General features: G+C 31.9%; 1 protein-coding gene across 4 annotated transcripts in view; it reads left to right on the top strand.

The window, feature by feature from the left end:
• Positions 1-19,610, top strand: part of LOC145299553 (neutral amino acid transporter 9-like) — a 134,669-nt gene that overhangs the window by 7,368 nt on the left and 107,691 nt on the right. Inside the window, exon 1 of one of the 4 annotated variants that reach the window (XM_080144417.1) lies at positions 7,053-7,103. The exons of 1 other annotated variant lie outside the window; for it this stretch is intronic. The gene's annotated coding sequence lies outside the window, so the exon portion shown is untranslated. Of the gene's footprint in view, positions 1-7,052; positions 7,104-11,752; positions 11,847-14,297; positions 14,425-19,610 lie in introns of those variants that run through there. 2 more of the 4 variants (XM_080144415.1, XM_080144414.1) reach the window with 2 other exon arrangements.

Raw genomic sequence — 19,610 nt, 5'->3', positions numbered from 1 at the left:
CCCTGGCATTGGATTCTCTACTTTGGAAATTGGGAAATGAGGTGTCTGTGAGTCGGACATTTACTCCTCCACTTCATTATACTAAGACTCTTCAACTGAGGAAGATTTGCCCACTGTGTAGTTAAGCAAAGCGATCCAACACAAACAATTTCTTGAGCGAATGCACTTACCTTCCTGAAAATCAGATTGCCTTTATATAACCAAGGCTCACCATATTCTTCACATCCTTGATGACAAGTAATTAATTATTCCCAAGACCTTAAGTGATTTACACATAGAGGAAGAAAATATGATGACCTCACGGCGATTGAAAACTGAACAATACCCCTTACATTGACATGTTCTCAAATCACCCTCTGCTACAGATCATTTTGAACAGTGGCGCCACAAGGAACATGATTCAACATTCAAGCACCTGGACGCTTGAATCACAAAAACTTCCCAGTTTGCTAGACAAACATGGATCCTCCCCACTCCATGTGATTGGAGAGATCAGGCTCAGTCTGGAGAGAGGAGTCACAATGTGTTACTTTAGGGGACTGGTTATTGAAGATCTTGATACTAAGATTCTTAGTGGTGTTCTGTTCATGTTCAGAAATGATCTGTTAGTGAGACCTGCTAGGTCTGAGATATGGATTGGCGACACATAGTTCAAGTATAGCTCAACTATATCACCACCTGACACAAGACAGATCAGACGTGCTCATATTTCGCATGCCCCTCCCTATTAAACTATAGTTTGGCTTGGGGAGTACTTAGAACTCTCTATGCCAGGACAACGAATTCGCCATTGAGCCTCATTGGGATTCAGACCACATAATATCAGTCAAGCCATGGTCACTACCTATACTCACAAGGAGTGTAGAAAGCGGAGTACCGCTTGTAGATACTACCAATGGACCACAACAAATAAAAAGATCACAGCACATCTGTCAAAATATATCCATGTTCACTCCAACTATGTTTTCTGGCATGGCGAGTACCTATCCAATCTCAGATAAACACCAAGATAACATCACTTCCTGCGTGGCCATTGAATGACACTTTATCCTCTTCAGAAATGTTTAAATTTCAGCAGCTCAATTCCAAATTCTACAATATATTCAGAGAGGATCTACCTGCGTATAGTGTATGATCACATGATCACTTGAAAGCCTCCATTAATATAGGTCCTAGACAATCAGCCTAACATCAAAACAGACCTCCACTATATGATGAAAACCAATTCGACAACTTAAGTTTGATGAGTTAGAACATATTGGTGTATTTCTCATCTCATTGGCCCAGAACACTTCCCCACAGTCTTCACTGATAGCAAATCCTATGTTCAAGCCTATAAAAAGGTCTGCCAAGGCCAGTTTTCAACCAGTCCCAGATTGACACCATTACTGTCAACTGTCTGCCGTTTCTAGTTTCTGTCAAACATTTTGTTGATAGAGCAAACATGCCTGCTGATTTTGCCAACCATAATACTCCTGAATGCAAGCACCTGACACATCAAGTCTGCCCCCCCCCCCATGTGAATGCAGGAGAAAGCTGCTGTGTTTAGAAATTCTCTTATAGAGATCATCAGAAGATTCTTAAACCTCCCTTATACCAGATGTCTTGCATGGAAGGAAATCCAAAATGAGTACTCAAAACTCTGACTATTATGGGTATACCTAATGCAGGAGACTTGCCCTTTAAAATGGTTTGACAACATTTTGGATGTGAAGAGATATCTTCAAACTACTACATTAACCTGCAACAGCCTTGTAGATGTTTGTCGGAATGATCCTCTTCTTCCACAAAGAGATGCTATTGTCCCACAGCGCCCCCTGCATGCCTTACTGATGACACTGCATGTTGAGCTAGGACATCTCTACCAAACACCAGATGCAGTAGGTAGTGAACCGGTACTTTTATGCCTTGGACCTGTCAATCAAGCAAAGGGATACATTGCAAAAGGTCATTCTAAAGACCTGCTTACCCATCAATAATCCACCTGCAGTTGAAACTACAAACTTCACCCCAGCATTAAGTTCCTCTAAAGCGATGGGTTTCTGCTTACACACCAAATCTCAATAGACAGATCACCCAATGGTAACTCTGTTGCTGAAAAGTGATCCAAGCCTTCCAGCAAGGGATTCTAAAGTTGGACCTTTATCTTTGAAAAAAAAAGAAAAAAAAAGTGTTATACCAGTATTGAGTTGCGGCCAATTATCGGTCAAGAGAGATAACTAAATATGACAGAGTTATTTGCCCTTACCATCTGGGTTCTTCCAATTAATTGTGTACGGGTGTTTTTTTTTTTGTTTTTTTTTTTTCAGTTTGTGTTTTTCTGCACTCGAGAATAAAAGCCTCCTTGTACTTTCAAGCGGTTTTTTATAATATATCTTATTTACTGGCGATGTTTATTTTGTTTTTAGTCATTTGATTTAAATGTACGAGAGTGCAAATGAACCTTAAGACGGAATTTTATTTCTAAACTTTAAAGAGAATTCAGCTGAATTTTCTGTCCCCCCCTCCTACCTCCTAAAGAAAATGAGATTCTATTTTTCTTTTTTTCAGGCGATTGTGTGTGAACACCATGAAAAACTTGGCAGAAAAAAAAAAAAAACTATTTTAAAAATAAGAGTGTAAGATGAGTTTCACATATAAATTTAATGTGAAGTCATCATTTTCGAACCAAATAATTTTTTCTTTCCTCTTTTTCTTTGTTCTTTTCTTTTTTTCCTCTTTCTTTCCTTTCTGTTTTGCCTTATTTTCCTGCTTCCTTTGCTTTCTTCCATTTTTTTTTCCTTTACTTTCTTTTTAATTTCTTTTTCCTTTTCTTTTTTTCTTTCAATGTTGCTATTTTCTGTGCGTTCATGTGAAATTAGTGATTTAAACTGTTTAATAAAAAAATAAGCAATTATAGATCAAAGTCAAGTATTCTGGTTTATTCGTGGGTAGAATTTTAATTTAGTTTCACACGTGATTTTTTACTGAAATGTATTTAGTTTCTAACCCCCCCACCTTTTCTTTTTTTTTTTTTTTTACTTCAAACAAATCATGTTTCCAGTATTTATGATCATGCTTAACAGTAGATTGTGGGGATTTGAACAGCAAGATATCTGTTCACTTTACATTCCATCTTCTGCATGTCAGTACAGTCATGGAAGCAAGAAACAGAAAAGGAATTCCAAAGTCTGACAGTCCAAGGGAAGAAACTTTTAGAGTAGAAGACTTTCCAGCATCTGGGGACTTCAATAGTCAAGGGGTGTAATTTTGCTGCTTTTCAGGGTAGTCGGGAGTATGTACATCGAGAGGATACAAGTGCTATCAATTCATCATAGTACATTTCATTAAAGTACTTGTAAAACAAGTACAAAGATGCAACATTGTGTTGATGGGACAGAGATTGGAGCTTGGCTACTCCTTGTAATGTGGATTGTTGTTGAAAACCAACTAAAATTAGATGAGATATTGCAATAGTCGCAATAGTAAAACTGAACTCTACCTTATTATTAGGATTTTTTGGACTACTGTTGTCATCTTGATTGTTATTTGCCCGTTTCAATCGAAGTAACTTCCGACCTTCTTCAGGTGTGTCTTGTCGAACTCGAGGAATATGCACAGAATTTCGAGCAGAACTCTTTATTTCATTCGCAGGGGTAGCATGCTATCCTTCTGTCAGCCATGACTGGGTAGAAGTCCTAAGTAACTCTCAACTGTATTTTGGGTGTCGCCTGCACACAGGATTGAACCTTCAGCCTTCAAGAGTTTTACAAAATACACCTGAAGAAGGCCGGAGGTTACATCAGCCGAAACTTTGTGAAAATGACACTCAAGATGAGACAATCCAAATAATACGAATAATCAATCCTCATATCTCAAAAATTCAGAACTGAACCTTTTTATTTTCGTTTTGACTTCATAATTTTAAGCTTAAGGGCACAGGTATTTCAGAAATGTTATTTGTTCTTAATTCCGGGTTTGTTGTTTTTTTTTTTTTTTTTTTTTTTTTTTTAACCTTTGGGAGGCGTGCGAAAAAATAAGTTGTTCGTTTTCTTTGGAAGCACAAAAGGAACGTCAACGTGACTTTCACCTTTTAATTTTACCTTTTTGATTTTTTTTAATTCAAGCCAGAAATTATTTTCTATTTGACACTTTAAATGCTAAAAAAAATACTTTATAATAATAGCCTATTTACCTGCCCTTCCCACTAAAGCAAAATTAGACACAAGGTCAGTTTAAGTGGGAAATTTCAGCTCTTCTAAAAAAGGAGCATTTTGGATGGGTGCAGTGTTCCCCAGTGAGGGCATCTCAGATAATTGGCAATGAAAACAGAAAGTAGACTTTGGTTTAAATTTTGCAACCTAGTAATTCTCACTTCCCTTATTTTGTCCTTTAGTCCTCACATTCCATGAGCAATATTTTGATAAAGAGGCAAGAATTGCTATTTCCTGAATCAATATTTTCCATTTAACCCTTATCATTGGTTAGTTTTGACCTTGAAGCAGTACTTTTTTAAAAAAATAAATTATTTTTAGCACTTTGCATCAAGTGGTTTCATGCCTTGTCTGGGGCGATTTTCATAAGAAAACAAAATCTCATTCCAAAAAGAGGAGAGGAAAAAAAAAAAAGAGGCCTGCAAATTTGACCTCCTGCAAAGTTGACCACCAGAAAAAATATTTTAGACCAGAATTCTGAAGGCCCCTATGTCATGTATAATAATAGTATCACAATAGTAAACACATGCCAGCCATTTTCTAATATTAATGGATAAAATTAATTGAAAGATTTACTATCATGGTTTTGAAAGTGATTTTAAATGTTTTAAACTGCCAAATAGAAAGTAAATGCTTGCTTGATCTGAAATTTTAAATATGTGCTTCTTTTTCATTTTCAAAGAAAAGCTGTAAATCGCTCATATTTCCATAGCGGCTTTTGGGACTTTTAACTCTATGGAAGTGTAATATGTGTTCCCTTGAGATAATCTTACCAGATATTACCTCCTCCATTGGAAAGTGTGTTGGTTTTTATAACCAATCTCTTGAGGCATCTGTATTAGGGAACGCAAGTGGGTTTGATCACTGCAGACTTTGCACCTATCAAGAATGCTCCTTTTCTGTCGGAGCTGGATTCCTCACTAAAAACTGACCTTATAACTAACTTTGTCGCTGAAGGATGGGTAGTTAAATGAACTCGCATACTCCTGTGCATATGCTAAGATATTTATTTGAAAGTTAGGTCGCTATGTTTTATGTAAAAAATGAAAGAAATCTTTACTCCCAAAATCTATCTATCTATCTATATATCTATAAAAGTGAACATGTCTGTGTATCTGTCTGTATGTGTACATTTCCCTACGCAATAACTTTGTCAATAGGGGTCAAAGTTTAAAAAAATGACCACTTTTTTTTTTCTCAACATACACCTCCAAACACCCGGGCAACGCCGAGCTGAAATGCTAGTCTATCTGGCGAAATTTGATATACAGGGTACTGAGATTTGGAAAAATCTTTGTGATCGGTTTTCGGCCAGAAATTTGGCTGTTAAGGGGTCAAAGTTCAACGATTTGACCTTTGAGAACTCTACCAAACTCCTCTGACAATTTTAGGTCTAAACACTTGAAATTTTAGATCTAGGTTCTAACTTAATAACTTGATTTGAGCCCAAAACAATAAATGTTAAGGGGTCATAATAGGGGTTAAAATTTTAAAAAATTTAACTGCTTTGGTCTCTATCAAATGACTCAGACAATTTCTGGTCTAAATATTTGAAATTTTACATAAAGGGTATTCATCGATAGGGCAAGCTTTTTAATGGGCTTGGGTCGAAAATTTGAGTTACCAATATATAAATATTTGTATGTATGTATGTATGTATGTTTGCATGTCTGCCTAAAACTGTCGACAGAGGTGACGGATTTTTACAAGATCAGTATCGTTTTGAAGTTCGACCTTTCAGACAACAAATATCGAAAAATTGGCTAAAAACATTAATATCTTAACCTTCAACTGGGCCCTTTTCTACAGGGGAGGGGTCGCTTTATTTGCCGATATTTTCGAAAGTCATCCTCTCCTTTCGATTGTCTAGTCTTAATTAAAACCTATGTCACTTCCGGTTTGACGGTGGTCGTAACAGCAAAGACGTCAGGTTTTTTCCCCGGTACTTTTTCTCCTTCACGGTACAGGTTCGAGCCTGCCTTCCTACTACCACTTTTTTCTTTTTTTTCTTTTGCTCAACACACACTTCCAAACACCCGGGCAATACCGGGCACTCATGCTAGTATATCTATAAAAGTGAAAATTGTATGTGTGTGTGTGTGCGCGCATTTCCCTACCAAATAACTCTGTGAATTATCGGTCTACGGACTCGAGATTTGACATAAAGAGTATTGAGATTTAGGAAAATCTTTATAATCGGTTTTTGGCCAGAAATTTGGCTGTCAAGGGGTCAAAGTTCAACGATTTGACCTTTGAGAACTCTACCAAACTCATCCGCCAATTTTGGGTCTAAACACTTGAAATTTTAAATGTAGGTTACTTGAATATGGATCAAACTTTTTGAGCCCAAAACAATAAATATTAAGGAGTCAAAATTGTGGTCAAATATTTTTTAAAATTTGACCTCTGCTGTCTCTACGAAATTACTTAGCCAATTTCTGGTCTAAACATTTGAAATTTTACATAAAGGCTATTCAGAGATAGGGCAAGCTTCTTAATTGGTTTGGGTCGAAAATTTGCGCTGCCAAGAGGTCAAAGTTCAAAAGATTTGACCTTTGCAGTGTCTAGCAAACTACTTAGCTAATTTGGGGGGGGGGGTAAATGTTACATCGAAGTGAATGTCATCATCAAAGTTGATCCTTAAAGTCAACTGACATTGGAGTCGACTTGTCGGATATCATATAAAGAACAGGCAAAAACTAAAAATGTAATTTGAAGAAATACCAAACGAAATATGAAATGAATTGTATTATTTGGAATACTGTTCTCATTTTGTGTGTTATTTTTGTAACGTTTCAACCAATATAACCTCCGGCTTTTTCAGGTGTGTCTTGCTTAACTCTGGAATCTTTATGTCAAACTTGGGAATCTGTGCAGAATTTCGAATGAAACATTTTATTTAATGTATAAGTAGGTATCCCAAACCAAAATTTTATTTTCATTATATCTAAAAAAAAATTAATGTGGTCATATAGATTTTAGTAAACCATAAACAAAAGTACCAAATTTATTTTGGTAGCTCAATTAGCCATCAAGTTATGATCGTTCAAAGTTTGTCGGAAAGTTGAAAATTTGTTATCATGGTCCAGAAGCCAAATTTCATAGTATATAACTAAAAATATAAGTTACTAACCTAATGAAAGCAATAATTATTAGAGGAAATCAACTTAAACACTAGGCAAAATCCCACTACCAATGAGAAAAAAGTGCAAATATGACAAGCAGATGCAATTTTGACCGACAACAATAAGATTTAGAAATTTGTTATACAAAAAGTCACAAGTCATTTTTTCCAAGCATTGAAAAACTTAAAAGACAAGTAAACAAGTAAGATATTTTATAGGCAGAGGTCTACAATTCCTTTCCTTATTGATTTTCTCTCAGAATTCTTTCATAAGCTTCTGCTATGGTAGATATATCAAGAACACTTCAAATCCTGCCATCACTTGAAACTAGCATTACCTCAAAACGCCATCTGTAAACAAATACTGACTCTACCTGTGCAATGTCGTCTGATAAAGGCCATTGAAAAAAATCTTTTCTACCTTTTGGGTTTGCGATAAAAATTTTATTACAGCGCTGGATGCAGATATAACCTCAATGACTTGGCCAATGTAAAAGTTGGTAGACAGCAACTCATTGTTCTTGATGCTCATAACTGAAGATATTCTGAGATGGTTCTTCATCACAACTGCAGGAGTTATCTGAATGTTCAGCAGATTCACTTAGGGACTTTTTTTGTTGCTTTGGAAGTGGAAATGAATTAACTGGATTTCTTCTCAAGTAGTCAGAGAGAGCAGCTTCCAGTTGAACATTATTTCCACTGGGGTCGATTATGACACCTAACACAACCGTGAGATATCTCAGTTCAAGTTTATCAAAAACACCTGATAGAACATATAGGTCTCGGAGGGGTACTTCTACAGTTTATCGCCGAAAATGGAGATGCCATTTTTTTTCGTGCACCTGTCGTTAAAATCGGAGGGGTAAATCAGTATATTAAACTATGACCGAAGCATGAAATAAATAACAAAAAAAAATTAAACTAGACAATGATTTTTCGGTTTCATTTAAATTAATTTGTTGTTAACTCTTTAAAGTTACTTTAATTAAAAAAGAATGTTTCATTAAAATTATTTATTTGTTCGGAAAAAAGAAAAAAAAAACTATTTTATAAAAATCCAATTTTGCTTTCATTACAAAATCGTTTTATTAAAATTATATTTTCTTACACAAACTTTTCAATAAATGTTTTTACAATTATATTTTGATAAATTTTTATACAGTAAATGTTTTGGTTTTCAAATGGCGCTCGCCCAGTTTAGACAATTATGAATATGTCATTTTCATTTTCTGTTTTTAGTAAATCATTTCCTGTTTTTAATAATAAACATATATACGTTTCATGAAAGACATTCCCGTTTTCATTAATTAGTGCTAATGCACTTATTGATTCCCGCTATTTTTAAATAGTATTTTCAAGTTTAATTACATTTTTATATCTGTTTTTATTAAATTGTAAGATTAAAGTACAGAATGTGTACAAAACACTCTCCCCTCCACATGTTAAGAATGGCTTTCTAAATAGTAACCTTGTTATTTCAGCACGGATCAATAAGTGCACTGGTACCCATTAATTAAATGGAAACATTTCCAATTAAACAATTACGGATATATGTTCTCTTTTACTTTCTTTATTTACTTTTTTTCATAGTTCTTTCCGGAAGTAATTAATATCTAGTTTAATTTTTTAGTTATTTATTTCTGACTTCGGTCATAGTTAAAAATACTGATTTCTCCCTCGGATTTTAACGACAGGTACGTCTCCATTTTCGGCGATCAAGTACCGTCTCGGGAATTATTAAATAAAAAAAAAATTTTTAATGATTTTGAGAGTGAAATTATTTTTTTCATTTATGCGCCACATGCACATAACTTAATTATATTTTCAGCTATTATATTTTAAGTAATGTACAGTGTAATTAAAAAATAATTTAACAAAATCTTCAAATTTATCAAAAACACCCGATAGAACATAAACAAAAAAACATGCACATTTTTATGTGAAATTAATTTTTTTTATTTACACATGACTTGTTACACGTAACTTAAAACTTAGCTATATTTTGTTATTTTTTTTTAAGTAATGTAACTGTAGTCTAATAAAAAAAATAATTTAACAAAATGTTAGATATATCAAAAACGCCCGACAGAACATAAGAGAAATAAGTAAACAAAAAAATGAGGCACATTTTTTTAAATGAAAAAAATTTTTTTTTCCGTCACACGCAACTAAAAGTTTTTTTGTTTTTTTTGGTTTAAAATGTACCCAGTTTAATTTTTAAAAGATAATTCAACAATACTGAAGTTTATCCAACTGAAAGAAGATAAAGCAAAGAACATATGAAAGTTTGAAAGAAGATATAGAAAATAAACAACTGACATTATTTTTTAAATTGTGAATTTTCATTTCTTTTATTGACGTGTTTGTAGCACTAAAAATATTATTTTAAACAATAACTTTCTATAACTTTTTAAATAAACAAAAACAAATCCATAGTGAAACAAGTTGCTTGTTTGCGTTTCGTTGGGTGGTGGTGCGGCTTGTTCATGCTGATAGTTGATTTTCGTGATGATACTTCATATGTACTTCGGTCACTTGGGATTAAGTTGTAAATCTCGATGTGTAGGTACATTCACTTTTATTAGTGGTGCTCCTTGATTTATGAGCGTAGTAATATGACACAAACAGATTATTAAAGAGGAGATATTTCTCTACAAAACGGTGGGGTTTTCGGAATTTTTTCAATTGAATTTCTTTCATATTTCTTTCACTGAAGTTTTCAAGTTAGATTTGTTTTGTGAAAAACAACTTAAAAAACCCTTCTTTTTTTTTTAGACTCACCATATTGATAAGTGACCTTTTTTCTTTAAAATGGTACTATTTTTTAATATCTAAAGACTCAAAATATCGCGTGCACCAAATTTGAAAAACACCAACATTTTTTATGTAAAAAAATAAATCCACGTTCACCAAAATTAGTGACATAACTTGAAGTAACCTGAAAAAAAAAGACTATTAAAGACACAAGAAAAATAATTATATATCTATAAAGCAAAAAGATTAAATTTTATTTAAACCAAAACTTTATCAAAATAACCCAAAAAATAAACGAGATATCACAAGTTGAAGCTAAGGGAAATTTAATTTTATTTACCAGTTTTCGCATCCTAAGCTAGGCTATTTTGGGATACCTACTATAAGGGTAGTTTGATCTTGTTCCATCAACCATAAGCGGGTTGAAATCTTAGGTAATTTGTAATTACATTCTTAGTATTGTCCACACTGAGGATTGAACCATCAACCTCCAGATTACTTAGCACTTATACCCGCTACACTACAGGTATTTGCAAAACTAATAATAATATATATTAATGTTGGGACGATTGATCAGAATTGGGAATCAGAAAAATTGGAACTTTTTGTGGTATGGGAATCTGGGAAAATTTTAGCCTAATTTTTGATTCCAAAAACAATTATTTTAATTAAAAACAAACAAAAAATAATGAAACAAACACAGATGTATTTATAAGAATTTATCCATTTACAACAAAAGACTAAGGAGCCACAGAACCGCAGGTTATAAATCTCATTTCCAGATTTATTATTGAATCTTCGGGTCTAATTTATTTTATTTTATTTTATTTTTTTTTAATAAATTACTGTAAACAAAGTAAGCGTTCTAGAGTTCACTTACCTATTCTCTGAGTAAACCCTTTCACACCTATTGGCTATGCCACCTCTCAGGATGTTCACAGTTGATTATTAAAAGATCTAAAATTCTCTGGATAAGTTTTTTTTACTTTAAGCACAAGTGGAAAATATAGATGAACATTTCACAATGAGTTTATCAAAATCTTGGATAAAATGTATAAAACAAAACTTCTCTCACAATTTTCAGTCACTTACAAAGGAAAACATTTGAGAAAAATATTTAGAAAAATCTACTCTTGTAATATACGCCCCTTCCCTTCTTTAATGTATTTTTTACATTTTACAAAATGTATGCGGACATTACATGGGGCTTTATCGTCATTTGAACAGTTAAAAAAAAACATTAAATCTTTTATTATTGCAAATTTTAAAACTAAACATTAATCAGGAGTGACTTTTCCATGGCATTCATTGTCAAGCACAAATATCAGCTGACGTAATATTGTAAACAAACACAGATGAAATTTGATGAATAACATTATCATTATTATTTTTATTTATTTATTTTTTGTAAATTAGTCCAGCGGGCAAATTATTCCTCATAAATATTTAATAATCAATAGAGGATTGATTCTATAATAATAAATACGCAATTTGCTTAAATTAAAATATTATGTTTAAGCCTAGTGTACGACTGGGCAATGCCAGACTGCCAGAATTATTAATAATTAAACTTTCAAAGTTCAAGGTTAATAGAGGTTCATTTTTTTTTTTACAACAGAGCATATATAAGCAATGCTTACTTATATAAATAAGTTAAATTTTTGTACCGACGTTTTTATTCGCCAGTCGAAAGAAATCCAGATACTTCATGGATTGTTTTGTCAACGCATGAACAACCAGAATATAGTTATATGTCCTGGATTTTCCAACTTTCCGTGAGTGTTATTATTTGTGATTTTATTTTTCTGATGTTTTGGGACATGTTTCTTTTTTTTTTTTTCTGTTTCTTTTTTTTTTCTGTTTCTTTTTTTTTCTGTTTCTTTTTTTTTTCTGTTTCTTTTTTTCTTCTTTTTTTTCTTTCTAAAGAGTTGCACTTGGATAACTTTTTTCTATTTTTATTTGAAGTGGTGGTTTAATGTTAGGGTTTTTTTTTTTTTTTAATTATTTAATTCAATTAAAAATTCAATAACAAAAAAAAAAAAAACGACAAATGAAAACAGCGCTAGCAATTCATTACTGGGAGAGCAAAGAAAATAGTACAACAGGCCGGCACATGTAGAATTTTAGATCACTCATGTAGACTATGTCTGAATGAGAAATTTCAAATTCTAAACTTTAAAAACCTATTAAACTGTACAAGTGAAATAGAAAATTGTATACAGCAAACAAACATTATTTTAGAATAACAATACATATGAAATAGAATAAAATAATTTTTAAAAAATAACTAAACTAACATTTAAAATAAAAAAAAAGCATACACGTGTTAAAATAAGGTCATTTATTAATTCAACACATATACAAAAAAGGCTGTCATTACCATACGGAACAAAAGAAGAGGAAGTAAAAGCCATACAAACTTTTGTTTGAGGGAAACTTGAAAACTATAAAGTTCAGTATAAATTATATATATATATATATATATATATATATATATATATATATATATATATATATTGGAGTGGAGAGGGCTCTCGTAAGCGATGATAAAAGCAACCTTTCTAGGAGAAGCAAATCTCTGATTTAAAAAAAAACATAAAGCGGGAGACCAGAACCCACATTAAGTTGGTCTGCAGTTTAACTTGTTGCTAGCTATCTTGCTCTTGCTTGTTGCTGGATCTCAACATTTTGAACCGAGAGAGAGACTTAGCTGTCGTACAAAGCTAAGACTCTGTAACATCATCTGTGTATAGATACTCCCTCAGGCATTTGTCTATTAAAATGGTCCTGTGGCGATGGAAGTCATTTTTGGGCTCAGGGACTTTAAGGGACTGAGGGACTGGCACTCGTCTGACAAGACGTTGCAATCATCATCATCATCATCATCATATATATATATATATATATATATATATATATATAGTGTAACAAAGAAACCTATAAATAATTAGACACAAGTGTTTCATCCTTCCGAAATCATCAGTGTGGGAAGTTATGATTGATGCTGGTTGTAGGATTTGAACAGCATAACAAAGCCATTTCTGTCTCCATTAGCAGTGAACAAACCACAGGGTAACTGTCAACCACAACAATAGTCAAGTGAAATTAAACATTTTTAAAGACATAACCGTTGTATAAGAATGGTCTAGAGTGATCGATATATATATATATATATATATATATATATATATATATATATACTGTTAATTTGTTTTTACATAAGCAGTAATACGTTGCTACACAGTCATGAGCATGTTTTGATCAGCTAGTTATCAATAACTAGAGACTTCTTCAGGCAATTGCTTTCGCATAAGTTGTATTGCCTGAAAAGGGCTTTAGCTACTGGTAACTAGTTGACTGAAACATGCTCATGACTGTGTAGCAACATATTACTGCTTATGAAAAACAAATAAAGAGTATACCCTGCTCTACTTCGGTATTGAGCACTCTGGTATTAACCTCGTTAAACTTCATTGGTTACTTAACCTCTGGAAAACAATAACCTCAGATATATATATATATATATATATATATATATATATATATATATATATAAAATATTCATCCAGGGGAAGTCTCAAAATAAACACGAAACATTGATGAACACATAACTCTGTTTGTTCCTTTTTATTTCTCTATTTTGTCGGAATACTATTTCCATTATTCTCAGATATATACAGGTTGACAAAAAAAAACTGGCCCCAAATCTAATTAGGCCTCGTTTGTTAGTGTTTTGTCCGAATGAAATGAAACTTTGGTCATAACTAGTTTATTATATTCAAAACATCACATCAAAACACTATGGTATTTGGCCTTTTTTTATCCGTTGACTGTAAAATGCACAGAAAAACAATTGAATGTCGTCTGTTTTTTTTTGTTTTTTTTGGTCACCCTGTATGTATATATATATATATATATATATATATATATATATATATATATATATATATATATATATTCCATTTTATATATTTTTTAATGAAACTATTGTAAATACGGAACATAAAAAAGTAAATAATAATATAAATACATAAAAATATAAATAACCGGGTGGGGTGATAAATAGTAGCGTCTAAACTCTATTAAATACAGTTGCTTTGTGACTAACACTTTTTTCTTGGCTAAACACGAACAAAACATAAAGTTAATTTGAAGCAAAAAACCGGCTCTGATAAGCAGAATGTTATTTTTTTTTTTTTTTTTTATTTATTTATTTATTATTATTTTTTTTTAAGTAGAGTGCTGTTTGATCAACACTACTGGATAACCATAAGATAAAACACTGTTTTCTTTTCAAAACCTCAGAACAGTTTTTCACGGTAAACAACTGATGATCCCTTCAATAATATTTCAGTAAGTTCAACATATTAATTAATAATCGGTTTTAATCAGTTCATATGCGTGTCTCGTTCGTAGAGTGGACTTACAAGCAAATAAGTTTTCTAACAAATGATTTCAGATTAAAAGTTTTTTTTCTTTTCTTTTTTCATATTGTTTTAAAGGTTAAAAAACTTGCAAGAGAGTATGTGTATTTTGCTTTCGTAAGGTGGAGAATAATATAAATATCATACATTCAGATGTGTGTGTATGTGACACAAGGTCGTTTTTAATGTGGGGAAAACTAATCTCCTCAAAAAGGGGCACTGTGGCAGTTGCAAAAATACAAATTGCTTTAGTATCGAAGGGTTTCCCCTACATTGACTAAGAATAATGTAACTTAAGTGTAGCATCAGAACAGATACTACACTTGCATCTTAGCCCGAAAGCCAGATACCTTATTTATATGCGAATGTATATAACTTTGAAAACTAGATATTAATTGAATATTTATTGAAATAAAAACTAAAAACACTACCCCATATCCACAACGTTGCGTCTCTGTACCTGTTTTACAAGAAGTTAAATGGAACGTGCTCTGATGAACTCATAGCTCTTGTGTCCCTTCAATGTATATACTCCCAATTAACCCAACAAGCAACAAAATCACACCCTTTTATTAGTATGGGGCCTCAATGAACCCAACAAGCAGCACCCCCCCCCCTTCACTGCAAAGGTTCCATGATGTCAGAGAGCCTCCTGCTCTAATAGTTTCTTCACTTGGACTGCTATACTTTGGAATTCCTTCCCAGTTTCCCACTTTCTCACGTGTACTAATAGGTAGAATTTTAAATGTAATGTGAACAAATATCTTGCTGTTTTGTTTTGGGTGAATGTGAGTAAAAAAAAAATGCATTTGAATTTTCAAATGTTATGCCAATATTCTTGTTTTTTTTTTTTTTTACATGGAGGTCACCACTTATCAAGGCCCGGAAGCCACTCAGGGATAAGGGTTATTGCATGTACAGTAATCAATGGGATAGTATCGTAGTTATCGTTAGTATTGAAGATTTGATTCTGCCTTCTAAAGCTCATTAGAATGCTGCAAAGCAAGTGAAAATTGGATGATGTTGTCCCACTTTATCAACTAAGCCCCAACCCCTGTCTCATCGCCGCAATGTTGCATCACTGCCTGTTTTACGTATATTTTAATGAAATGTGTTCTGAAGAACTCGTTTCACTTGTACCCCCTCGACGTACATATCACCGACAACCCCGCTTAGCAATAAGATCTCACCCCTTCACTGTTGTTGTCCCTAAATGCCAGAAAGCTTTCTATTCTAATAGTTTCTTCCCTCGAACAGTTAGATTTTGGAATGGCTGTACTGATATGCAGAAGTTTAAATGTAACATAAACAAATATCTTGTTAATCTTTCTTAGACATGGCCTCAAATAGTAGCCCCTTACATCCAAGTGGAGATATGCTTTGTAAGGGGTGAACGTGAGTAAAAAAAAAATATCTTGTTAAAATTTGACAAAAAATCAGAATTCTCAAAGTTTTTACTCCGCTCTTTGTTTTGTTTTTTTGTATGAAACTAAAATAAATTAAATACAATCCCTATTACCCACCATTTCGTGTAATAGCTATGTTTCAAAAATTCATAACAGATTAATTATGGGAGACATTCCAAGAGTAATGCCTCCTATTTTTATTCTGTCTGAATGGATCAAATGGGATTACAAATTTCATTGTTATGATGACTGAATTTATGCAGTTATTTTTGCAACGTTTCAGTCAATGTAACCTCCGACCTTCTTCAATGACCCATACCATAGTGATAAAGTACTTGGTAAAATTCAGTTGTAAAATAACACTCTTCTGGAGGTTGAAGGTTCAGTCCTCAGTGCAGGCAACACTCAAAAATACAATTGCGAATTATTAGGACTTCTATCCAGTCATGGCTGATGCAACAAGAGCATACTACCCCCTTGAATTAAGTAATGGGCTCATTCGAAATTCCGTGCAGATTCCAGATGTCATCAAGATACATTTAAAGAAGGTTAAAGGTTACAAAAACTGATATGTTGTGAAAATAACACCCAAGATGACAACAATAGTACCAAAAATTCAAGTAATAAATTTTCATCTAAAAAATTCAGAAACTTAAGGACGGAATACGATGTCCAGCATGTTAAAAATATATTTGTTGTAAAAATCTAATGGATAAACATCTGAAGAAGTTGGTGGGGGCAGGATATTTTTACGGAAACATAAATCGTAAAATTGCCAACTCATTAATGAAACGGCTGTAATGGAAAAATCCAGGAAATAAACGAAGGTTATAAAAAAAAAACGTGAGTCTTTGAATTTTCAACAAAATTTTGCACTATATATATATATATATATATATATATATATATATATATAAGTAATTATTCCAAAACCAGAAGATGTACTTAATTCACATTCATAATATTTTATTCATATTTTGTTATGAAGTACATCTTACACATTTTTCGTTGAATAGTGAAAATCCACTAAACAACTCATCAGAGACAAATGTATGTTTCTCAAAAAGCATGTGAAATGTTGTTTGGGGTTTTTTTTTTTCACCTTTTGGGGAAAAAGGGGGATTTTATAAGAAAAAATGTTGGTAAAAGCAAATGGAGATATTTAAGCTCGTAAAAAAAGTAATAAAACAACCATAAGGATAAACAAAAAAAAAACATATATAAATACACATTGCTTTTTATTATAGAAGATAGCATTACTAACCGAATAATTTCTCTGGATGGGGTCAAAGAATATAGGATATTGATTCCATAGTTTTGTTTTGTTTCAAACAATTAGAAACAAACGATTTTTTTTTGTTTGTTTGTTTATAATGATCTTTTTTTTAAAAAAAAAAGGTTGTTTGTTTATAATGATCTTTTTTTAAAAAAAAAAAAAAGGGTTGTTTGTTTATAATGATTTGAAAAAAAGGTTGTTTGTTTAAAAAAGGTTTGTTTAGAATGATTTAAAAAAAAAAAAGGTTGTGTGTTTATAACAAGAATTCGACTGTAACCTACTTTTTCTTCGTTTTAAATTAACTGAAGCTGACGTGGTGGTGCCCGTCGTGTACTAAAGAATAATTTGTAACTATCGAATCTACTGATGGTGGGTCAAAGTTTCAAGTTCACTTTTCCTTGTGGCGTTTTGAATTTAACAAAACAAGCAAAAGATACAAGAGTTCAAATTGCAATTATCAAGAATTCATTCATTTGGATTATTCACGTCAGATAATGCGTTTTTATTCAAGGAAATTAACCAGAGTGCTCAATTACGTATATGAGAATACATTTTTATTTCAAAGAACATTATACAGTATTTTGATCAGCTGTTGATAATTAATTTCACGAAAACTGGAAACTTGGCCCAAAGATATCAAGTGTAACAGTTGTTCAGTCTAGACTGTGGCAAACTAACACATATAAAACGTATACGTATGTAGATAATAATCATTTATAGCCACCTTTTGGGTTGGATTTTTAAGAGAAAATAAGAAAATAATATAAGTCATCTAATCTAGGCCACAAGTTCCTATTTACATGATTTGTTGAAAACTGTTAAGATGGCTGACTATTGTTGTCCGCTAACTTTTGACATAAATAGGATTAATTTCTCTACTTGTTGTATGACAGTTTGAATTCGCCTCATCCTGTGATTCAGGTTCCAGAATTCAAATTGTTCAACCAATTTCTAACAGTTATCTCCATTAATATATATATATATATATATATATATATATATATATATATATATAGTGGCAAAACCACAAACAACAAGAAGGAATAACTTCATATTTGTATTTGTTTCGGATATTACAATTGTTTCGACATAAATCAGACAATTTTAAATTTTATATCATTTAAAATTTTTCATATTTACATCTCATCTGATATGATTTAAAAAGAATACAAAATTCGTACATATCTTAACGTTTTTTTTTTTTTTCATTAAAAACTGCATCGGGAGGTGAATTACCACCCCTCCTGTTCTAACATGTCCACCATCTGTGTTGAAGAAATTTATATCGGCCCTATTTTCGTGTATTTGCTCTAAAATACGGCGAGAATATTTGAATTTGGACTATTTTGAGGGGGTGGTAATTCACCTCCCGATGTAGTTTTTAATGAAAAAAAAATATGTCAAGATACGTATGAATTTTGTATTCTTTTTCAATCATATCAGATGAGATGTAAATATGAAAATTTTTAAATGATATAAAATTTAAAATTGTCTGATTTATGTCGAAACAATTGTAATATCCGAAACAAATACACATATGAAGTTATTCCTTCTTGTTTGTGGTTTTGCCCCTATATAAATATATATATATATGTGTGTGTGTGTGTTCGATTACAGAAATGTTAATCATGTTGCTTAATATTTGAGTCAATTCATGTGGCTTAAATTCTTTACTATCGGATAATTGATATTTTAAATATATTTGACCTTTGGAATAATCTCTTTTAATCTATCTATATATATATATATATATATATATATATATATATATATATATATATATATATATATATATATATATATATATATGCGATTAAAACTTATGGAGGTTTTTTTTTAAAGCATGAAAATGATGTTACTTTTGTATTCAATATTATTTCAATAATAAAAAGTAACATCATTTTCATGCGTTAAAAAACCTTCATAACCTTTTAATCACTATTCTAGAAGCATACGTGGACTTTTAACACACACACACACACACACACACGCATGTGTGTGTGTGTGTGGAAAGGAAATGTTTTTTTCAATGATATTTCACCTTTTATTTATACCAATCCTTTAATTTATGAAGCTCAATGTAATTACAGAGTATATAACAAATGAATGACAAAAGTCTATATTCCAAATTTCAGGATGTTGATCATCTTACAATTTATTCCTTGACAGCACCTGTTTCGTAGCGCTTAAACACTTTCATAACATAAGCTTGAAAATTTAAACATGCCATAATAAACGAAAAAATAAAAGATAATTGCAACTTCTCTCCCAATTTTCGGATTTTGTAATCATGCTCATATGCATTTTATTTTCTTTTGTATTTTTTTTCTGATGAGTTAAGGGCAGAATAAATTCATTGATCGATATAATAATTAAGTGAATGATTTTGTGCAACAAACAGATACTGTCAAGAATTATGCATGTCAACATACT

This window comes from Euprymna scolopes, chromosome 2 (assembly GCF_053919585.1).
Source record: "Euprymna scolopes isolate OS-2025 chromosome 2, ASM5391958v1, whole genome shotgun sequence".
Taxonomy (NCBI): domain Eukaryota; kingdom Metazoa; phylum Mollusca; class Cephalopoda; order Sepiida; family Sepiolidae; genus Euprymna; species Euprymna scolopes.
This window is presented reverse-complemented; position numbering and strand designations above follow the sequence as displayed.